At 41.1% G+C, this 24,366-nt stretch overlaps 1 protein-coding gene across 2 annotated transcripts in view; it reads right to left on the bottom strand.

Annotated features, from left to right (window-relative positions):
- The window catches only part of PSD3 (pleckstrin and Sec7 domain containing 3), a 535,098-nt gene extending 511,010 nt beyond the window's left edge, over positions 1–24,088 (bottom strand). The window contains exon 1 of one of the 2 annotated variants that reach the window (XM_053916640.2): positions 24,051–24,088. The gene's annotated coding sequence lies outside the window, so the exon portion shown is untranslated. The remainder of the gene's footprint in view (positions 1–24,050) is intronic. The other variant, XM_053916638.1, reaches the window with a different exon arrangement.
- Positions 24,089–24,366: the final 278 nt, after the last annotated feature.

The raw sequence follows: 24,366 nt of genomic DNA, 5'->3' as shown, positions 1-24,366 counted from the left end.
TATCAGTTACACCACGTTTGAAGAAACTGGCGAGTTGGCCCAGGACCTTTCTGCAGTGCCTGCCAAAGTTCCAAAACAGGCCCTGCTGGTGCTCTGGGCTTCCAGAGTTCTTCCTCCCCAGCAGTCAGTCTCTGCTTTTTGTAAATGTCTGCTTGGTGACTTCTGCAACACAAATCCTTGCTTCAAAGGCTATAGCATTCATTTCTCTAATTGATCTGTTTAACAGAAACGCCCTGAGGCACTTCCATCACACACTCAAATTCCTTGAACAGCTATTACTAATAAATACACTGAGATTGTGGCTCCAATACCAGACTCACCAGTGACCACCAATTTTCTGGAAATTAATAGCTTAAGCCATAATCACACAGGTCACTTGGCCCAGGATTTATGCCAGTTGTCCAGATGTAACCACTGGCAGTACCCCCTTCTCTCACAAAAAGTGTTCTGATTTGGTCACTGAATGATACAATCACCCGACTTATGGCCCACTGTCAGTGCAAGCTTCAAGACTTTTTAGTGTATAGATGATAACACTCCTCAAGTAGCCCCTTTACTAACATGAAAATCTCGGTATCTGTGCTATTATTTGTCAATTCATTGCCATGTTGCATTTAATTTCCTGGGGCTGCTGTAACAAATTACCACAAACTTGGTGGCTTAACACAGGAGAAATGTATTTGCTCACAGTTCAGAGTCTAGAAGTCCAAAATCAAGGTGCAAGTCAGTCTGTGCTCCTTGTAAGGCTCTGGGGGAAAATATTCTCCCAGTTTCTGTTGGCTGGTGGCATTCCCCAGTGCTTCCTGGTGGCAGCCACAGCACTCCAGTCTCTCTGCCTCTTCTCCTCATGGCCTTTTCTTCTGTCTGTGAAATCTACCGCATTTCACCTTTGTGAGGCCACTTGTCATTGGACTTAGGTCCCACCAGGATAATACAAGATGATCTCTTCATCTCAAAATCCTTAGCTTAATTACTGAAAGACTTTTTTTCCTTTTCAAATAAGGTCACATTCCCAGGTTCCAGGGATTAGGACATGGACACATCTCTTGGAGGCCACTGCGCGATCTACTACACATGATGAAGTTAGGCTTACATTTTCTAACCACCTTTCTGGAAGTATGGGATTTCTGCACTACATTCTCAAAGATTCTGTCGAGTCACTTATTCTGGACATAATTATATCCCAGATGCCCCCATTCTGAACTAAAACCCAACTGAGACAGCCTCCCTAGCCCCTGGCCTGAGAACTCTGCTTTCTAGAACCCTGTTTACAGCAGATTAATTCAATTCTTTAGAGAGTCCATCAAAGGGAATAGGGCAAGGGGATTAAGGCACTTGCTTAGGGCACAAAATGTAAGGGGGTATCAATTTTGACACCCCCTGAAAGTCTGCACCCAAGATGAGAGCCTCACTCGCCTCCCTCTAGGGTCCACGTCATCTGCTACTCCCTTTTCCAGGCGTCCCTGAGTCTACGTTTGTGGCATTCTCCAACAACGAGCACACCAAATATGCTCCTTCCTTTCCATCCTCAGCATTTCTCAGGATCATACTCCGCATCTTCAGTAGATAAAAATAGATGTAAATGTTTCAAAGGTTTAAGCTTCCCTCAGTCTCTTCCCTGCCCCCATACCATGGGCCTGCCCCACACTTTCTTCCTATCCTAGAATCCAGAGGAAAAAACAACAGACTTTCTCATTCTTCTTTTTGGAGTGGTCATCAGACCAGCGAACACCAGAGTTTTGTCTTGATTGAAAAGGTACATATAAATCAATCAATAAGTAGCTGTTGAGTGTCTTCAAATGCCCCCTCACTCCCAAAAAAACCACTCAAGATCTCATGCTGCTCTTGTTTTTCTTCCTATTGGAAAACCTGCATGTGTGTATACACACGCGCACACATGCACACACATCCACCATTCTATCACGTTCTGACAAGTCATATTCAAAGCTGTGACTATCACAAGCCACCATTCCAAAAGCCTAAGATGACAGGGAATATCTTCCAAGTTAAGCCAGCAGGGTCTGAGAGAGTCTGGCCCCTGAGTCCTCACCTGAAGCCAATTCTCCAAAGTATTTCTTCTACAGAATTCCAGCCTATTCCAGCATTGCCCACCTTTACCTTTGAGAATTCTCAAGATTTATGGGATCTTCGCCCAGAGTCTTGATCTGAATCTCTGTGCCTAAATCAGAGCCCTTTGCCCACAAAAGTGCAAGTACTTTCCTTTCGAAGTGGGGACTGCATGGTATGGATCTCAGCAGCCCCCCGAGGGGAGCCCCACACAGCTCCACAGTGAGTCTCAGGAGGGACATTCTCTTCCTCAGGTTTGCTCCACTTCATTTTCAGAACAGGACGGAACGCCATGGCTGGGATCCTTCCTGAGCAATTACTTCTTCAAAGTCGCTGTTGAGGCATGATGTCAAGCCAGAACAAGGTAATAAATTATGTGGAGACAAGTTGAAGCTGTTATGGGATGTTTATGTGATACTTAAGAAGGAGCAAATTTCTTGCCTTGTCTTTTTAACCTTACGTCCAAATTATATGAGTCTGGTGGCTATTAACTACCCAATAACAGTTTATTAGCAGACTGAATCCATGTTATTTTTTTGTTTTCAGCTTGATCTGTTTACTGGTATTTAGTCTTAGCACTCTCAAAGGACCTTGTTTTTAAATAACTAAAGAAAAATAATTTATCTTTGGTCAAGCTCAAGAAATTCTGTTTTAATGTGGTTTACTAAATAAGCCACTGGGTTGAGAATAATCATAAAAATACACTCGCAATCATTCACTTTTTACATCATTTATTAAACTAGTAGGATAGATGGACAGTCAATCAATAATTTAATGCCTAAGCACAGCCAGATGGTGGTGGAGTAGATGAAAGTCACACTCACCTCCTCCCAGGACCAAACCAGAATTACAGCTAGCCAGAGCCAGGGAGAAGGGCCCACATAGCATCTGGCATCTGACTGTGAAAATCAGCAGAGATTCTGTCCACCAGGGAGAGTTAGGAGTCTGCTAGAATTCCAGGTGCCCTCTTAAAGAGCCAACACACAAAATCTCATTCACAGCCACTCACCCTGGGCTCCAGCAGAGGGAAGGTGGCTCAGAGTGAACTAGAGTCTTACAGGGGGAGACGGTGTTGTGTGGCTTCAGAAGGAGGGCTGAAGGGATAGCTGCCAGGTTCCCTAGGCTGAGTCCCTTTCCCATACCATCCACAGATGCCATCTTTCCTGGGCTGAGCACTCCCCTCCCTAGGGCTTCACCTGGGGGACTGTACTAGTCCACTAGCCCCACCCTTCTGACTCCCAGTGGCCCCACCCTGCCAAGCTTGCACCCTGTTGAGGAATCTGCTTGCTGTGGCCAGCCTAGGCCCACAATACAGACTTTCTTGAAGGATCCCTGAGGAGGTCTGGGAAGACTCAGGTCTCAGGTGTTATCAGACACACAGAGAGAAAACTGAATTGTGTGGCTCTAGAGCAAGAGCCATTTTCCTCCCACATGCCTGCTGGTGCTGTCCTCTCATGAGAATCTACTAGCCCACCCTCCCAACTCCCAGTGGCCCTGCCCTGCCAAGGTTACACCCTGCAGAGGAGACAGCTGGCTGCAGCCAGCCTGGACCTGTGGTGCAGACTTTCTCAGAAGGCTCTCCAAGGCTCTAGGCAGACTTGGGGGTTGGCAGAGATGCACAGGGAAAGACTAACTTGTGTGGTATTAGGGTGAAGGCCATTTTTCTCTCTCTCATCACCTGATTGGTGCCACTGTGGCTGCACAGAGCCCTCCTTCCACACAGCCAAACCATGGTCTGTTTTAGCCTAATGAACTCTATTGGCCTCTCCCTGATAACTCCCTGAAATGCTACCTCACAACAAAAATCTGTAGGCCCAGGCTGGGGGTGCTTGTCCTTGGAGTACACTGAGACTTTTGCTGAGTGGCCTCAGGCCAAGCATTGCCACTGAGTTTGAATCTGTATAAACCTGGTGAACACCACCTGCCCTACCTGGTAACTCACTGAGAACCTACCTCATGAAACTCATGTACCACCAGAGGCTTTTTCAGTGACTGAGCCTAACAGGCAGCCAACAGACAGAGGCAGATCTCAGGGTGAACTTGGGCCTTTTCTTGACCTGCCCCTGGGCTTGGTGCTGGTAGAAGCCAGCCTTAGTACACAGCTTGGCCCCTCCCACACTCACCAAGACCTAGCAGATGCAGCTAAAAACTGTGGATTACTTTATACCTCCTAACAGGTAGCCCTGGATGGTCACAGGCAGTGTCTGACACTGACCTTCACTGGAGTGCCTCCAAGAGGCCCCACAAACAACACATGTAGTGGAAGACTTCAGACCACATCACAGAATGACCCAGTTAGTTCCACAAGTGGAAACCCCAGCAAAAGATCTAGGCCAGGGGTGTCAAACTCATTTTCACCAGGGGCCACATCAGCCTCAAGGTTGCCTTCAAAGGGCCAAATGTAATTTCAACTCCTTAACAGTTAAGGAGTAGTTACATTTATACAGTCCTAAAATTATTTCGGCACTTTGAAGGCAACCACAAGGCTGATGAAGCCCCCAGTGGAAATGAGTTTGACATCCCTGATCTAGGCAGTCACCAGACCCTGCAGGGGGTTAATTCTGCTTCACAGGGTCAGCCCCCAACCCCACCCAACAGCTTGTATACTGTGGTCAGAGGCAGTCCTCACAGTCAGCCAGCCTGAGGGTCAACCCTACCAATAGACAGGCCAACAGCAAACAAGACTCAACTACAACAAGAGGGCTCACATCACCCACACAAGGCACAAGCCTATACACCTAGCTCAGGTGATTAGGGAAACTGTGCTACTGACCCCATAGGACACCAACTACATAAGGTCACTATATCAAGACTGTGAGACATATCAGGTCCACCTAATACACAGAAACAAATGCAGAGAAGCAGCCAAAATGGGGAGGCAAAGAAACATGTCCCAAATAAAAGAACAGGAGAAAAAGAACTAAATAAAACGTAGGCAAGCAATCTACCAGATACAGAGTTCAAAACAATGGTTACAAGGATGTTCAAGGAACTTAAGGGAAAAATGAATGAACTCAGTGAGAACTTCAACAAAGAAGTAGCAAGCATAAATAAGGACATAGAAACCATAAAAAAGAATCATTCAGAAATAAGAAACACAATATCTGAAATGAAGAGTACACTAAAAAGAATCAACAGCAGATTAGATGAAACAGAAGATCAAATCAGTGATTTGGGAGACAAGGCAGTAGAAAACACTCAATCATGGCAGCAAAAATGAAAAGAATTCTTTTTAATGAGAATATTTTAAGGGACCTCTGGGATGATATTAAGCACAAGATTGGCATTGTAGGAGTACCAGAAGGAGAAAAAATAGAGCAAGGGACTGAGGACCTATTTGAAGAAATAATGACGGAAAACTTTCCTAACCTGGTGAAGGAAAAAATCACACAAGTCCAGGAAGTACAGAGTCTCACATAAGATGAACTCAAAGAGATCCACATCACAATTAAAATTCCAAAGGTTAAAGACAAAGACAAAATCTAAAAACCAGCAAGAGAACCAACAAGAAAGCTCCCATAAGACTGTTAGCTGATTTCTCAGCAAAAAACATTCCAGGTCAGAGAAATTGGCATGCAATATTCAAAATGATAAAAAAAACAAGGACCTATATCGAAACTACTCTACTCAGCAAGTCTATCATTTAAAATTGAAGGAGAAATAAAGAGCTTCCAGGACAAGAGAAAGCTAAAGGAGTTCATTACCATGAAACTAGTATTGCAGGAAATGTTAAAGGGACATTTTAAATAATAAAGATAAAAAGAGAAATATTGTTATAAAAATGAAATTGCAATAAATACATACCAATAATCACTTTAAATGTAACTGGCTTAAATGCTCCAATCAAAAGACATAGGGTAGCTGAATGGATAAAAAAATTAAGACGCATATATGTGCTGTCTGCAAGAGACCCACTTCAAGATGAAAGACATACACAGATTAAAAGTAAAGGGATGGAAAAAATATTCATGCAAATTGAAACAAGAAAATCTGGGGTAGCAATACTTATATCAGACAAAATAGACCTGAAAACAAAGGCTATAAATAGAATCAAAGAAGGACATTACATAATGATAAAAGCATCAATCCAACAAGAGAATATAACCCTTGTAAACACTTATACACCCAATATAGGAACACCTAAATATATAAAGCAAATCTTGATGACATAAAAGGAGAGATCTAAAATAATATAGTCATAGTAAGGGACTCTAACACCCCATTGACATCAATAGATAGATCTTCCAGAAACAAAATTAACAAGGAAAGAGTGGCCTTAAATGACACTTTACACCAGCAGGATTTAATTGATATTGTCAGAGAATTTCAGCCCAAAGTGGCAGAATATACATTCTTTTCAAGTGCACATGGGACATTTTCCAGGATAGACCGTATGTTAAGATACAAAACAAATCTTAATAAATTTAAGAAGATTAAAATTATATCAAGCATCTTTTCTGAGCACAATGGTATGAAACAAGAAATCAATTACAAGAAAACTCTGAAAAACACACAAACATTTCAGCAAGGAGACTAAATAATATGTTACCGAAAAATGAGAGGGTTAACAATGAGCTCAAGGAAGAAATCAAAAGATACTTTGAAACAAACGAAAATGGAAACACAACAACCCAAAAGCTACGGGACATAGCAAAAGCAGTCTTAAGAGGAAAATTCATAGCATTACAGGATTATCTCAAGAAACAAGAAAAAAATCTCAAACCATCTAACTTTACACCTAGAGGAACTAGATAAAGAACAAGAAAAAGACCAATATGAGTGAAAAAAAGGGAATAATAAAGATCAGAGCAGAAATAAAGAGTCTAAAAATACAAAAAAATCAATGAAACAAAGAGCTGGCTCTTTGAAAAGATAAACAAAATTGATAAGCCTTTAACCTGACTCATCAAGGAAAAAGAGAGAGGACCCAAATAAATAAAATTACAAATGAAATAGGAAAAGTAGCAATGACACCACAGAAATACAAAGGGTTATAAAAAATATTATGATCTAGTATATGTCAAAAATTAGACAATCTAGAAGAAATGGATAAATTCCTAGAAACATACAATTTTCCAGAACTGAATCAAGAAAAAAACAAAAGATCTGAACAAACCAATTACAACCAACAAAATCAAGAGTAATAAAAAAACTTCCAACAACAACAAAAAAGTCCTTGACCAGATGGCCTCACAGGTGATTTTTACAAAAAATCAGAGAAGAACCAACACCTACCTTTCTCAAAGTATTCTGAAAAATTCAAGAGGAAGACTTCCAAACTCAATTCATGAGGCTAGTATTATCCTGACTCTAAAACCAGATAAGGACACTACAAGAAAGAAAATTATAGGCCAGTGTTCCTAATGAACATAGATGCAAAAATCCTCAACAAAATGTTAGCAAACCCAAATTTAGCAATACATTAAAAAGATCATATGCTATGAATAAGTGGGACTTATTCCTGGGATGCAAGGCTGGCACAATGCCCACCAATAAATTAGCATGATACACCAAATAAACAAAATAAAAGATAAAAAAATACATGATTATATCGATACAGAAAAAGCATTTGACAAAATCTAGCACCTATTTATGATAAAACATCTCAGCAAAATGTGAATAAACATAACTTCAACACCATAAAGTCTATACATGGCAAACCCCCAGCCAACATCACACCCAACAAGGAAAAACTAAAGCCTTTCTCTTAACATCACAAACAAGACAAGGATGTCCACTTTCACCACTCTTATTCAATATACTATTGGAAGTCCTAGACACTGTAATAAAACAAACAAACAAACAAAATAGAAGGCATCCAAATTGGAAAGAAAGTAGTAAAAGTGTCATTTTTTGCTGATGACATGATGCTGTATAGAGAGAATTCCAAAGATTCCACAAAAAAATTCCTAAAACTGATGAAATCAGTAAAGTAGCAGGCCACAAGATAAATATTCAGAAATTGGTTGCATTTTTACATACTAATAATGAACTATCAGAAAGGAAAACTAAGAAAATAATCCCATTTACAATTGCTTCAAAAATACCTAAAAATAAATTTAACTGAGGAGGTAAAAAACCTGTACTCAAAAAATTATAAGGCACTGTAGAAAGAAATTGAAAATACAAATAAATAGAAGTAATACCATGGATGGGAAGAATTAACATTATTTAAATGTCCATACTACTTAAAGCAATCTATAGATTCAACACAATTCCTATCAAGATACCAATGGCATATTTTACAGAATTAGTACAATTATTCCCAAAATGTATATGGAACCACAGAAGACCCTGAATAGCCACAGCAATCTTGTGAAAGAAGGACAAAGTTGGAGTAACCATGCTACCTGATAACAAATTATACTATAAGGCCATAGTAATCAAAACAACATGATACTGGCATAAAAACAGCCATATAGGTCAATGGAACAGAACAGAGAGCCCAGAAATAAACCCTCATCTATATGATCAATTAATATTTGACAAAGAGGCGAGAACATACCGTGGGGTAAAGACAGTCTATTCAATAAGTGGTGTTGGAAAATTGGACAGATACATGCAAAAGAATGAAATTAAACCATGTGCTTACATCACATATAAGAATAAATTCAAGGAGAACCAAGATGGCGGCGTAGGTAGACACACTGCGCCTCCTCGCACAACCAGAACTGACAGAAAATCGAATGGCAAGGGGGTCTGACACCAAGGAAATACAAAATAAACATTCATCCAGACAGGTAGGAGGGGCGGAGATGGCACCGGGGTGGAGAGGACTCACGTTGCCGTGGCAGGACTGAGACTGGCGGAGTGTGGGACAAATGGCGCAGGCAGTCCGAGCACTAGCAGACCCTGCAACCCGACATTTGCGCAGAGAAACCGAGAGGGCCCGACTCAGAGTGGCGGAGAGTGGGGCAGGCAGAGCAGTGGGTAGCACCCCGGGGCCCCACCTTCGCGCACAGATAAACCGGGCGAATGGCGGGGAGCGAAGCAGACTGCGCAACCGAGGGCTCCAGCTCCGGGAAATAAAGCCTCAAACCTCTGATTGAAAGCGCCTGTAGGGGTTGGGGCAGCAGCAGGAGAGACTCCCAGCCTCACAGGAGAGGTCGTTGGAGAGACCCACAGGGGCCTAGAGAGTGTACAAGCCCACCCACTGGGGAACCAGCACCAGAGGGGCCCAGTTTGATTGTGGGTACCAGAGTGAAAGACTGAAAGCCGGAAGAGAGTGAGGCGGGCACCATTGCTCCCTCTCGGCCCCTCCCCCACGTACAGCGTCACAGTGCAGCCACCAGCATTACCCTGCCCCGGTGAACACCTAAGGCCCCGCCCCTTAAAGTAACAGAAGCGCCAAGACAAAAAAAAAAAAAAAAAAAAAAGCCCAAATGACAGAACACTTCAAAGCTCCAGAAAAAATACAACTAAGTGACGAAGAGATAGCCAACCTATCGGATGCACAGTTCAAAGCACTGGTTATCAAGATGCTCACAGAATTGGTTGAATCTGTTCGAAAAACAGATGAAAAAATGAAGCCTATGCTAAGAGAAACAAAGGAAAATGTACAGGGAACCAATAGTGATGAGAAGGAAACTGGGACTCAAATCAATGGTGTGGACCAGAAGGAAGAAAGAAACATCCAACCAGAAAAGAATAAAGAAACAAGAACTCAGAAAAATGAGGAGAGGCTTAGGAACCTCCGGACATCTCGAAACGTTCCAACATCCGAATTATAGGGGTGCCAGAAGGAGAAGAGGAAGAACAAAAAATTGAAAACTTATTTGAACAAATAATGAGAAGGAGAACTTCCCTAATCTGGCAAAGGAAATAGACTTCCGGGAAGTCCAGGAAGCTCAGAGAGTCCCAAAGAAGCTAGACCCAAGGAGGAACACACCAAGGCACATCATAATTACATTATACAACTAGAACAGGAACAGAACCATAGAGATGGAGATCACATGAAGGGTTGTCAATAGGGGAGTGGGGGGGGGGGTAAAGGTACAGAGAATAAGTAGCATAGATGATAGGTGGAAAATAGACAGGGGGAGGGTAAAAATAGTGTAGGAAATGTAGAAGCCAAAGAACTTATAAGTATAACCCATGGACATGAACTATAGGGGGGACTGTGGGAGGGAGGGGGTGGGCAGGATGGAGTGGAGTGGGGGGGAAATGGGACAACTGTAATAGCATAATCAATAAATACATTTAAAAAAAGAATAAATTCAAAATGGATTGAGAACATAAATATAATGCTCACACCATAAAACTCCTAGAAGCAAAAACATAGTTGGTAAAATCTCTGACATTTTTATTAGCAATATTTTTTTCTGATATATCTCCTTGGGCAAGGGAAACAAAATAAAAAATAAACAAATGGGACTACATTGAACTAAAAATGTTTTGCAGAGCAAAGGAAACCATCAACAAAACAAAAATATAACCTACTGAATAGAAGACATTTGCCAATGATACATCTAATAAGGGATTAATATCCAAAAATTATAAAGAACTTATCTAGCTCAACATCCAAAAAACCCCAAAACAATCCAATTTAAAAATGAGCAGAGGACCTGAATAAACACTTCTCCAAAGAGGACAAACAGTTGGCCAAAATGCATATGAAAAGATGTTCAACGTCACTAATCATCAGAGAGGTGAAAATTGAAACCACAATGAGATATCACCTCACATCTGTCAGAATGGCCACCATCAATAAATCAACAAACAAGTGTTGGCAAGGATATGGAGAAAAGGGAACTGTTGTTGAGAACGTAGATTGGTGCAGCCACTATGAAAAACAGTGTGGAGGGTCCTCAAAAAATTAAAAAGGAGGACTTCTGGCCAAGGTGGAGGTGTAGGTAGAGACACTGGGCCTCCTTGCACAACCAAAAGAAGGACAACAACAAATTTAAAAACAAAAAACAACCAGAACTGACAGAAAATCAAACTGCATTTAAGTCCAACAACCAAGGAGTTAAAGAAAAAACATTCATCCAGACTGGCAGGAGGGGCAAGACAGGCAGCCAGGGCAGAGAGGACTCACAGCAAGGTGGCAGTTGGAGGACTGGGGCAGGCAGCAGCTGGTGGGGCAGGCAGTCTCACATTTGCGTGCAGATAAACTGGGAGGAACTAGTGGGGAGTGAGACAGATAGCGCAACCTGGGACTCTAGTGCGGGGAAATAAAACCTCAAAACTTCTAACTGAAAATATCTGTGCGGGTTGAGGTAGCAGAAGAAACTCCCAGCCTCACAGGAGAGTTCATTGGAGAGACCCCCAGGGTACTAGAATGTACAAACCCCCCCACCCAGGAATCAGCGCCAGCTGGGCCCAATTTGCTTGTGGGAAGCGGAGGAAATGACTGAAAGCCGGCAGAGAGCCAAGCAAGCAGCACTGTTCCCTCTCAGACCGCTCCCCAACAGACAGCATCACAATGCAGACACGTAGGTTTTCCCACCTGGCGAATACCTAGGGCTCCACCCCTTACTACACAACAGGTGCTCCGAGACAAAAAAGTGGCCCAAATGGAGGAACAGATCAAAAATCCAGAAAAAATACAACTAAGCAATGAAGAGATAGCCAACCTGTCAGATGCACAGTTCAAAACACTGGTAATCAGAATGCTCACAGAATTGGTTGAGTATGGTCACAAAATAGAGGAAAAAGTGAAGGCTATGAAAAGTGGAATAAAGTAAAATGCACTGGGAAACAACAGTGACGGAAGGAAACCAGGACTCAAATAAACAGTTTGGACCATACTGAAGAAAGAAACATTCAACCAGTACAGAATGAAGAAACAAGAATTCAAAAACATGAGGAGAGGCTTAGGAACCTCTGGGACAACTTTAAATGTTTCAATATCCGAATCATAGGGGTGCCAGAAGGAGAAGAGGAAGAGCAAGAAATGGAAAACTTATTTGAAAAAATAATGAAAGAGAACTTCCCCAGTATGACAAAGGAAATACACTTCCAGGAAGTCCAGGAAGCTCGGAGAGTCCCAAAGAAGTTGGACCCCAAGGAAGTATACACCTAGGCACATCATAATTACATTACCCAAAATTAAAGAGAAGGAGAGAACCTTAAAAGCAGGAAGAGAAAAGAACACAGTTACCTACAAGGAATTCCCATAGCACTATCAGATGATTTCTCAAAAGAAACCATACAGGCAAGAATGCTGGAAAGAAGTATTCCAAGTCATGAAAGGCAAGGACCTACATCCAAGATTACTCTACCCAGCAGAGCTATGATTTAGAATGGAAGGGCAGATAAAGTGCTTCCTGGATAAGGTCAAGTTAAAGGAGTTCATCATTACCAAACCCTTACTACATGAAATGTTAAAGGGACTTATCTAAGAAAAAGATGATCAAAACTATGAACAGTAAAATGATAACAAACTCAAAACTATGAACAACCAAACCTAAAAAAACAAAAACAAACTAAACAAACAACTAGAACAGGAACAGAATCACAGAAATGGAGATCGCATGGATGGTTATCAACAGGGGAGTGGGAGGGGGAGAGAGGGGGGAAGATACAGAAAATAAGTAGCATAAATGGTAGGTACAAAGTAGACAGAGGGAGGTTAAGAATAGCATGGGAAATGGAGAAGCCAAAGAACCTACATGTATGACTCATGGACAGGAAAGGGGAGGGGGGAGTGCAGGTGGGAGGGGTTGCAGGGCAGAGGGGAGTAAAGGGGGGAAAATGGGACAGCTGTAATAGCATAATCAATGTATTTAAAAACAAAAAAAATTAAAAAGAACAGCCATATGACTCAGCAATTCCACTTCTGGATATATATGCATAGAAACCCAAAACACTAATTTGAAAGAATATATGCATCCCTATGCTCATTGCAGCATTATTTACAATAGCCACGATACAGAAGCAATCTGTGTGGATAAAAATTGTGGTACATATATGTAATGGAATATTACTTGACCATAAAAAAGAATGAAATCTTACCATTTGCCACAGTATGGATAGATCTATAGTGTATTCAGCTATGTGAAATAACCTAGAGAAAGACAAATACCACATATTTCACTTACATGTAGAATCTAAATAGTAAAAAGAATAAAGATTAGATTCTAATCTTCTAATAATTAGAAGAAGGGGATGCTATAAGGGAGAATTAGGAGGTAGAACCAAAGAGACTAAAAATGAAGAGAAGGAAAGAGGCAAAGGCTGAAAGGACTTCCTTGGCTTTCTTTGTCTTCCTGGTGATAATTGTTACCTTTCCTCTCAATTCCTATTTGAAAAGTGAAAGGAAGCATTCCGGATGAGGCAAGGCAAGGGAAACACATGTTTGGCGATCATAACCCAATGTAATATTGTTGGTTTGTTCCCCCAAGTTTTCTCTGCTATTACTTTGCCAGCATACCCATAGACCCAGGTCTAAATAAGAGGGATTGCACACTTCTATTAAAATCAGGACACCAAACATTTGGATTAAAAAATATGGAAGCACTTCTGCTGCTATGAGTATTTAATGCTCAAACCAGTTTCAGCGTTTTTCATCAGCCCCTGCAGAGCAAGTGCCAGAGCAATGGTCCCATAAGAGCACAGTCCTCGTGGGCCATGGGGGTCCACTTCCTCCGGTAGCCCGAGTCTGTGAGCCTCTGCTAGCTGGATACCCATAGCCACACCCACGGCTCAGTTATGATGGCACCGTCTTGGCTCACTGTTACAGTGTTTAAGCTTGAGCTCAGACAGCACCCCTATCTCTTATCTCTTTTAACACATGAAATTTTTAAAAAGTTGAAATACAATGTGGAGAATATGAAAGAGGAAACCGGTGTCCTAAGAGTGCTTCAAAAGGCATAAACACCTAAAACATAAAAACTAAATAAATAAATAAAGTGAGGTCAAACCAAGGAAAACACATCTAGGGTACTCTTGCACCATTTCTTTGAATAATGACGCAGGGAATTTGGGTTGTGTTTGAATTCCAAAGGTAAAATTTCCAGAGAGACTCCCAGTGTCCTATGACTTGGTTGTAGGAGCATGTCCTGATTCAATCCTGTCACCTGGGTGGATGACAGATAATTAAATATTCTGGGTCAAATAGGCCAACCAGATTAAAGATGCAACTGAACTGCTGATTGGATGGGTCTTGTATATGAATGGATCCAGCAATAGCCATCCGACACCAGATCCTAGGAGCCAACTGCAAAGGCAAAACCAGAGACAGGTGTCCCACAGCCGCCAATCACTGAGAAAAAGATGGTTTGGCCTCTTCATCTCAGGTATTTTCCATACGCTGTGTTACACTTTTGAGATCATAGGAGATAGCAGGGTTTTTTTAATACAATTTTTCTCAATATGTGATCTTCATCAAAAATGCCCACATTAATTTTGTAGTTTCTCTTCCATACACAGAGGGTGGAAACAGAAACTGATTCAAGTCCCACGAGCACTGATCATGCCGTAACGTTGCCGTTAGAGCCACAGTTCTCAGAGCACATTCTCTGAGCCAGCAGATCTGCCTGGCCCTGCAAATTGTCGGCTTCCCCAGAACCACTGAATCAAAAACTCGGGAGGTGAGCTCCGGCAACCTGTGTGTGTAACGAGCCCTCCAGCCGATTCCGATGCAAGGCCAAGTTCGAGAAAAACACTATCATTATTTTTTACTGATCACAGGGACGCATTATAATAAATTAAGCAAAAGGAAATGACTGAGTTGCTCAGTTTGGGGTCTGTTCTCACATCTGCTATTGAGCAAGATAGATAATTTTGGAATTCCTGTGTTCTCATGTATCTAAAACATAAATCCACTGAAAACAGAATTATGAAAGAATAGCTTCCTTGTTGTTTGCCATTCAATTTCTGAAGAAATATTAGATCCTAAAAAAAAAACAACTTTGCAGCTGAGTTGCTGACATTGCAGATTATTCTAAAAGATGCAATGATGTTGCAAAGTTTCACACTCTGGGTAGCATCTGATTAGACTGGGCAACTTAAATTCCCAGTGTAATTAGTGAGCACTCTGACTCCAAAAAGAACTGTGATGGAAATCTAAACACAAAGGAATAAACAACTTTTTGTTTAGATGTGAGTGGATGGAAAGATCTGGGAGACCAAAGGAAAGAACAAACAATATATATCATCAGCATGACCAACTCCTTCCCACCCAGATCACTTCCATTTTAAATAAAGATGTTTTATTCCCATGTAAACCCTTGAAAACATCTAGAATATACAAAAGCAGAAAAGCAAGTAAAGGAAGGTTCTTCTTATGAATCTTTGCAACTTAAAAGCATGACTGTAAATAAATGCTCCTTGGAAAATTATTGAGGGTTCACATTCCTCTAAAAATTAAGTCTAAAAAAAGGAAAACCAAGGGACCATTTGTGTCTGATAAAATCAGTATCTTTACTTCCTCAAAAAAACAAAACAAAACAAAAAACTGTACATTAGGCTTTTAATGAGTGTTGGAAATAAACTTTCCTAAGGCGTGGAAGAGTGCAACATTAAGTGAATTTTGGATCTCTAAAGCTCAGCTACCTCCCCGGGGGATCAGGTTTCCTTCTTTGCTGATACTGTGGGGACAGGAAGGGCCTTGGAATTCCTGAAGCTCCTCTGACAGGTTTTCTGATTTCCTTCTCCCTCGGAGTCACAAGATGTACACAAGTCTCACATCTTACTTCAGGCTTCTTTGCTACAGTACTTTTCAAGAAGTCTTTCCCTTCCAGTTTAGTATTTGCTCAACTTCTGCCATCTGTGTCTTCTGTTCTTTAGAAGAAAGTTGGAAGTGCAATTTTTCAGGGGTTATTAATGGTTTCCCGCAAAATAGTCCCATGAACAAAAAGGAAGGAAGGGAAGAAAAGAAAAAAAGTGGAAGAGGAAGGAAGACTTAGTTAAAATGAGAAGTAGGCAAGCAACTACAGTCTTTACACGTAAATCTGCGGCATAACTGAATGACCTGACTTTGGAGAAGCCTCTAAGGGAACGCACTCAGAAACTGCAGGAAGGCTTCCCTGGCCGATTTCCTGGATGTTTCTCAATGCTGTGGTGAAGAGGTGCCATGTACCTCGTAATAAGCACCGCAGTTTTCTAAATAAAAGATACAGTAGTTGTGCCTCAAAAATATTTTATGCGATGACTCCTCACGTAGAATGGAAAGCGCTGCCGCGTCTTCTGCTGGGAGACAGGGCTCGTGAGGGCTCGAAGACTCAGTGTAGGAAAATGGCATGCCGATATTCATTCTGAGTTATTCTAAAGGGCTCAGAGGCAAAAACTGCTCCAAGGTTTTACATATCCTCATAAAACCCTCTTTTGTTCTGATCCTTTGCAACAGCCAGCACATTACAAAGGCCTTTCTCACCAAAAGTAACTTCCTTCCTCTGTTAGGGCAGGGCAAGAAGGGAAACAAAAATGTCAACGTCTAGATTTGTGTGTCAGATATTTCGAAGCATTCTAATTTCTGTAATACCCTAGGGAAGAAGTGAAAACGGAAACCATGGGAGGATCCGTGCCTAGAAGTGTTGCTAGAAAGAACACGGTAGGAGCCAAGCCAAGTCCATCTCCTCGGCCCCAATTAAAACTGACCCCAGGAGAGAACCATGGGAGACATTAAAGGTGAAATTAGGTGGAGAAGGAGGGGAAGTGAGCTGCTTCACAGACCCAAGGGAGGAGTTTTCAGAAGGGAGGTTGTAGTGAGGTCCAGGAACTTGACCACTCAAAAGGACACTGCACTTGAGATCATGGGTGACCTTTGCTATGTCAATTTCAGTCGAGTGGGGAGGACAGGAACCAGGTTTCAAGGAAGTGAGAGGTACACCAGAGAAGAGAAACCAGTGACTCAAGAAAATGCTACCAAGAAGCTTGACTGTGAAACAAAGGCAAGGGAAAGGGAGGTAACTGGACGGGACAGTGTGACATTAGGGAAGGAAAATGCTTGTACACATTTATAGGCAGGGACAAAGGAATAAATAGAAGAGAGAAATACAGTTGGAAAACTAATGAAATAAATCTCCACACATGGTGGGAAAAGAGAACGATCACCAGCAAAGATGAAAAACTTGGTTTTGGGAAGAAAGGAAAGACTTTTTTTCCTTCAAAGTTAGGAGGGAGAATAAGATGGGTAAATTTGGAAGTGGGCAAGAGGGAAACTGAGGCATGAAAGGCCTCATAGCTTCTTTTCTGAATAACCTTGGGAGCCAGGCTCTCTGTTGAGAGCAGACATAGCTAACGGAAGTAGGAATAGGAGTAAACTGAGTTTGTGTAGAGATGTATGGACACTCCTCTCAAAAAACCATTTATTTAAAGCTTCTTCCTCCACTCACTACATTTTCTGGTAAAAGGATACTTTAATTTTTTTAATTTTTTAATTGAATATTTTGGGGTGATATCAGTTAATAAAATCATATAGGTTTCAGGTGTGCAATTCTATACTACAGCATCTGTATATTGTACTGTGTGCTCACCACCTAAAATGAGAAGAAAAGTGGGGCTCAGTATGATGAGGAGGCAGGGGCAGAAGTAGCACTGACTGGCACCACTTTTGTCTGAAAGAAAATCCACAGTCGGTCGTGACCTCAGAACTGAATGGGACACATATGGTTGTTGCCGCAGTTGCTCTCACCAGGGACACAAACACCATCAACCCCAGGCACGCTGAGGACTGGCTTCACTCTTGGACTCTTGGCCATCTTGGGCTGAGAACTCTTGTCATGTCCTCACTTTGGCTGTCCCTGGCCTGCTTGCTTGGCTCAAAACTGGGAAGCAGAGTGCAGCCCCAAGTCTGCATTTACATCCCCTTGGAGGTCCTCATGTCCGGCTTCCGCCAAGCTCAGAGGAACACAACACCAAACTCAGCGCAGAGCTGAAGGAAGGAAGTCTCAGCACAGCACCAGGTAATACTGCTTTCTGGCTGCTTTCTATAAAACTCAGAAAACAGTGAACTCTAAGAAGCTAGGTTTTATTAGAAATGGGAAAATATTCAGCTTACCATGTAGACACTGAGGTAATATGTGTAATAATCCTTTATAAAATATTAAACCTGAAATATGTGCGATCACAAAACGTTTGAGTGTACCAATACTCAATACTCTACAGCCTAGAACACTGATCATGTTTCCTACAGATAAACTACCACCAGATAAAGACTGGTGTTTTGAACTTTGGATACGCAGATGAGCTGTGTATATTTTCCAGCTAAGAAGTAATATACTTAGTCACCATTCACCCAATTACTCTTTCCTAAAAATATATTAAGAGAGGAAAAGCATTTACTAACTCTTGCATAACCAACATAAGCCAATACAGAACAAGATTTAAAGAAACTCAAACACCCAGGTATATTTCGGTACTGAATAAACTAGAATTCAAGTTTAATACTTCTGACTTTAATACTCACTGAGCCTTATCTTCACATCGGAAATTACCTAAGACTTCTATGTTATGTATACAGAACAAACTTACTTGACAAGAAAACATATTGCTTTAGCTATCAGGACTTTAATTACTTCCTTATTTTAATTACTAAGAATTTATCTACATTTTTCTCCTAATTATAGGAATCTGAATTCTCTGAATCTTCTTTTCTAAGAGAAAGTTACTTCCCCTCTGCTCCAAAACCCTGAGTATTTTCTTCCTTACCACTGGCAGAAGGAAAAAGAAAAAGGAAAAACCCCATGGCACATACTGTATTTTCCTGTGCCTTCCTCTATTCTGTCATGAAAGAGTTCCCTGGCAATTAAGTTACTAACTTTCTTTGAATGACTCCCTTCTTTATCTTCAAGTTTTATGTTGCATTGAATAATTTCTTTGCTTGAGACTCTTAGTCTGAAGAGACTTCTTGTATTCTTTTCTAGTTGTATTGAGATATAACTGACACACAGCATTGTACAAGTTTAAGGTGAACAGCAGCATAGTGATTTCACTTAAATATATTGTGAAATGATTAAGACACTTTTTAGTGGGTCAAACCATTTTTTCTAAACATTTGAAGATCAAACCACACCCCAAAATGTGTTTTTAGCCAAGCTCTTCAGTAGTTTCTTAAAATATCTGTTTAGAAAAAATAATTTAAACCATTTCATTACATCTTCCATTATTTTCCCATCATCAAATTTGTTGACTGGTATCCATCTTACACATTAGTATATTAAGGCAAATTTATTTACTTATTGAGGCATTTTTATTCTTATCTCCAATCATTGAAGTCTTTACCTTATGTGGTAGTTCTGAAAATTATGATTAATATAAATTAATTACATGTAATATAAAACACTTAGGAAAGTGCCTATAAGGAAGCAAGTGTTAAAAAATGTTAGCTGCATGGATGGAACTGGAGAGCATTATGCTAAGTGAAATAAGCCAGGCGGTAAGGGACAAATACCATATGATCTCACCTTTAACTGGAACCTAATCAACAAAACAAACAAGCAAGCAAAATATAACCAGAGACATTGAAATTAAGAACAATCTAACAGTAACCAGAGGAGAGGTGGGAGGGGATAATGGGGGGAAGGGCAGAAGGGTTTTCAGGAACAACTATAAAGGACACATGGACAAAACCAAGGTGGGGGTGGAAGCAAGGGAGGGAGGTGGAGATGGCTGGGGTGAGGGGGGAGTGGTAGGGGAAAATGCAGACAACTGTAATTGAACAACAATAAAATTTTAAAAAATCATACGTGATAGTGAAAGAAAAATAAAAATATTTTTATACTAAAAATGTTAGCTGCTATTATCATTTCAGGATTAAGAAAATATTGATTATCTATTCTGATAGTTGGTCTGTATTTTCTGCCTACAAAATCTGTGAGTTTTTTTCTCTGAGAAGTCACTCGAACATCAAATTTTTTAAAGATATTAAACTCCTTGTTTAAAAGTGAGCAGGCATTGTGGTTAATCAAAAGTCCCCTATCATAACTTCAGACGTATGTATAGAATAGAACAAACTGCAAGGCTAAACGTGAGATGTAAACTATAATGAAAGTTTATGTTTGTTATCATTCCCTAAGCAGAGCTCTCGAACTCTAAATTATCAACTTCTGCTGATGCTTTGTCCAACAAAATACTGGTGAGGTCATATTATGCATGAATTTTCCTGAAGTGTGGCTCCAGGAAAACTGTGTGAGTCATAGTCTGCTCTTTTGTAACTGTTACAAGATATGAAATATTTAAAAATTACAAAAAAATATTGCAGCATTTTACCATACTGTGCTAGATTGTAGAGTCTTCGGAATGTGGAGAGTGAGGAATGAAACCTTCTGTAAATGGGGATTGAATGTTTCAGTGTAAAAGTACACGTTTCAGTCAAACTACAGGCTATTTCAAGGGCACATCTAGAAAGAAACCAAACAGGTTACAGAAACCCAAGTACACAGTCTGTCACTTTAACGGTGAGAAATTATTTTTTTCCTATGAAGGTCTACTGACTATACTCAACTAAAGACTTCATGTAAGTTCAAAGCAATTTAATTTTTGAGAGAAGAGTAAAATAATTCAATCGCTTTGCTAATTAAGAACAGACGATGTTGAACCTTAACTAAAAACAGCAATAATCTAAAATATATTTAGAAAGGCAGAGAGGATGAAGGAAGGACAAAGGAGACAGAAGGGGAGGCTCAAGAAAGAGAAGGAAAAAGAAGAGAGAACAAGTAGTATTCAAATACAGATATTTCACATAAAAAGAAAGAAAAACTTTAGGCAAACTTTAGGCATAACAGAGGCAAAGTGATACAGGAGAACAATGGAAAGAGCTCCTTTTGCATTCAAGGAAAAGAAGACGACGACTTAGCCAGCTATTACAAAACGCCCCTCGGGGGCGTTTCCCAGTTTGCGTGCACACTAGCATCGCACAGGAGCGCCGCTTTCCCCGCTGCCTTTGGTAGAGGCTAGATTGTCTAACTGGGGGATGTGGCCTATCTGATACGGGAGATGGAGTATCTTGGTATAGTTTGCTTTTTAACTTCTTATTTAAGTGTAATACACATACAGAAAAGTGTACATGTCATAAGTACATAGATGGTGAATTTCCGCAAACTAAACATACCAATGTAACCACCACACTGACGAGGAACAGAAAGTTCCTGGCACTCTAGAAGCCTCCTTGAATTCTCTTGGTGAATTTTAATTTGCATTTCTCTTACATTAAGCAAGGGTAAGCTTCTTTTCATAGGTGTAAGAGCCATGTGCATTTTTGTGATTTTCTATTTCAATATTTTGCCATTTTTCTACTGAATGAACCACAGTATGAATTGTAGGAAAGCCATAAGGTTTTGGGGGAGAATTCTACTAGTAGAAACAACATCAACTGGGACAGAAAAGGATAAAAACATTATAAAATAAAAAGAACTCTAGACATCAAAACTTCCACAGACAGAAAGCAAAATAGGAAAAGTACTCAGCTACATACACGGGCTACATTTTATTCACAGCGAGGAATTAAGAGCTCGGAGGGCAGAGTCAAGAACCATTCCTAGAGTGGGAGGCCTGAGCCCTCGTCAAGACCCTGGCAATGGGTGCCTGACAGGTTTTTAGAATTACTATGTCCTTCCTGTTTTCCCCCTTTTTAAATGAGAGCATCCATAGCAGTTAGTTAAATAGTTTGCAAGGCTTTAGAGGAAAGTTATTGAAGTAGCTGCACATAAAACACTGCACTTGAGAGGCCTTAGCTGCACCCATACTTGACTTAAATAACTTGAACATGAAGTTTAAGCCAAAGCCTGGCGCCTTCATGCACAGCATTTTGGAGTCTTACAAGAAGGAATGAGTGCATTTTGCTTATGGTTGGGATGTGGATTATTGTAGCCATAGAACAAACTGTAGAATATTGTATTTTCCAAAAATGGACAACATTCCTGACCCCATAGACTCTCTTGAGAACTTTTTAATTCTCCCATTAAGAGATAGAGTCCGTCACCTCCCCTTGAACTTGACTGTGATTTGATGACTGTCTCAGTGAACAGAATATGGCAGAAGTGACAAATGTCTTCCAAGGCAAGGTCATTAAAAGGAATACAATTTCGTCCTGGCTCCCTCTCTCTCAAGACACTAGCCTTTGGAGCCCTGAACCGCCACCATGTAAGAAGTCTGAGGCTGCTGTGCCGTGAGGGAGCACAGACCAGTCATGAGGAGAGATCTCACGCACAGAGAGGTGCCTGGCCAGTCCCCCGACTTCCCCGCAAACTACTGATCCCGCAGCAGCCACCATCAGACTGCACCACGTTAGACACTGTGAGCCAGGGCTGCTCAGCCAAGCCACTCCCAAGTCCCCGTCCACAAAAATCATGAGAAATAACAGATGAGTCGTTATTCTGAGACATTAAGTTTCGGGGTTATTTGTTATGCAGCACTGGATAACTCAAACAGATGCTGATCCTCGCTCACAAAATAAGCTTAATTCCAATTCTCTACTGAATTTAAACTCAACAAGGAACTCAGGAGTGGTGTGTGAAAAACAGCTCAAGTTTTGAAATTCATTCTGGAATGCAAGAGATGTTGGTTAATTTCATACACATCATCTATAATTTAGTTATCTGAGTGCCTTATACTCTAATTTGCAAGAATAAAATATAATGCCTGAATTTTCTAGCCAACATTTACTTAATTAGTGTAAAATTTTAATTTTTACCATAGAACTAAGTAAAAGAATTTAGTCAGCACAAACTAGAATAATAAATAAGAAGAACGATACCACCAAAAGCTCACATATGCTAGGAATAACACTGGAGATACTGTTCTCAGATCTTCAGCAGTCATTATAAGCTTTGCTCTGAATGAAAATGTTAATGAAGCCATTTGATAGAAATTATTCCTCGAGTAAAAATAATATTCCTTTTAAGCATAGCTGGCCAATTAAATTTATCTAAAGAAAGTTGGAGCTTGATAGCTTTGAAAACACTAATTTCATCATTTGATATTACCAGAGGCCCAAACACAGTCACTGGATATAATTTCCAATAATTTTATTCTATCATACTTAAAAATAGCACCAAACTCTTTCCTTGACTAATGTAGTAAGCACCAATAACAATATTGGTTTATATAATCTTGATACAGGAAAAATATCTGAGCTGACTTGCGAGCACAGAAATGGATTAAATTACTGAGGCAGTAAGGTGTCACTGGTGCTGTAATTCAATTACAGAAAAATCAGTGTTTGACTAACTTTTTAAGAGATGGATGTGGTTTTCTTCTGAAATCCTTTGGAGTCTCAGCACATTTTATGATATTCAATGTGGGTTTCCTCTTCCTCATTAGTGGTTTTTATTAATTTTAAGAGGAGATTGGGATGTGACTTGTTTTGTTTCAGTTTTCCCCCAAAGACTGAAAAATAATAGGTTCCAGGTACTGCCGAATTTCAAAGACCACCCAGACAAGGCCTGTAAGAAGTAAAAACCACTTTATATAACACTTAAGCCACCGCCATTGAAGCTGTGAAAAGACTGGGTGTGAAGAGGCAGAGAGCGATTTCTTCCGGTCAAGTTGTGGTGTACTGTGCTTCCTCCAGCAGCCTCACCCTATCGTGGGGAAGGGGAGGAGGAGGCTCTGCCCAACCCTAGTCCCAGCGGGAGAGGAGCTTCAGTAGGACCACGAGGAGAGCTCAGCACAAGCTTAAAGGGTGGCTGAGATGTGCTGCTAGATCTGCCTGCCGTGGCGGAGAAGAGAAAAGGCTGCATTGGGAGTCCACCACCCTCAGGCAATGAATGGCCAGACACAGGTGCACATGTCTTCCCTTGGGTCAGTGGGGCATCCCAGAGACGAGAGCCAGACAGCATCATTTACACAAGGGGATGTTTCCCCAAGGACTTCTGCTGGGGACAAGCCTACCTCACTGCAGCAGAATGAAACTGGAGGCATGCCTTAGTCAAAGGGGCGGAGGGTTAGAAGTAGATAATGACCAGCCAGGTGAGTCAAGATCCACCTCACTGGAATTCAGTCAGAAGGACCCAGAGGGATTCTTTAAGAACTCCTGAAAGCTCCCTCATGCCCCCGAACATGAACCGGCTGTGGCAATTCCAGGAGCACTCACAACATACCGGCTCAGAGACGGACCATCTAGAGCTTTCATGAGCCTCATCTCCCCTTCCTGGGTGGGTCCGACGAGCTGTTTATGGTGGTAGTCCAGGTAGAGATCAGGCAAGAGAGAAAGCTGAGAACAGAGAGCGGAAGTGCATTAATCATGCATTTTTATTTTCTTTATTCCTCGTGCTTTGACATCTGGGATCTTGCTGACCCTAGAGACACTGCCCCTCCCAAGGCTAGGTAATTCCTAGAGACTTGCCTGGGAGTGTACCTTTCATAGGCAAACCAGCCAGTCCAAAGCCCATACCCATCACACTCTGAGCCATTATC

Source organism: Desmodus rotundus, chromosome 13 (genome assembly GCF_022682495.2).
Source record: "Desmodus rotundus isolate HL8 chromosome 13, HLdesRot8A.1, whole genome shotgun sequence".
In the NCBI taxonomy this organism is placed as follows: Eukaryota; Metazoa; Chordata; class Mammalia; order Chiroptera; family Phyllostomidae; genus Desmodus; species Desmodus rotundus.
Note: the sequence above shows the minus strand (reverse complement) of the source record. Positions and strands in the feature narration are given on the sequence as shown.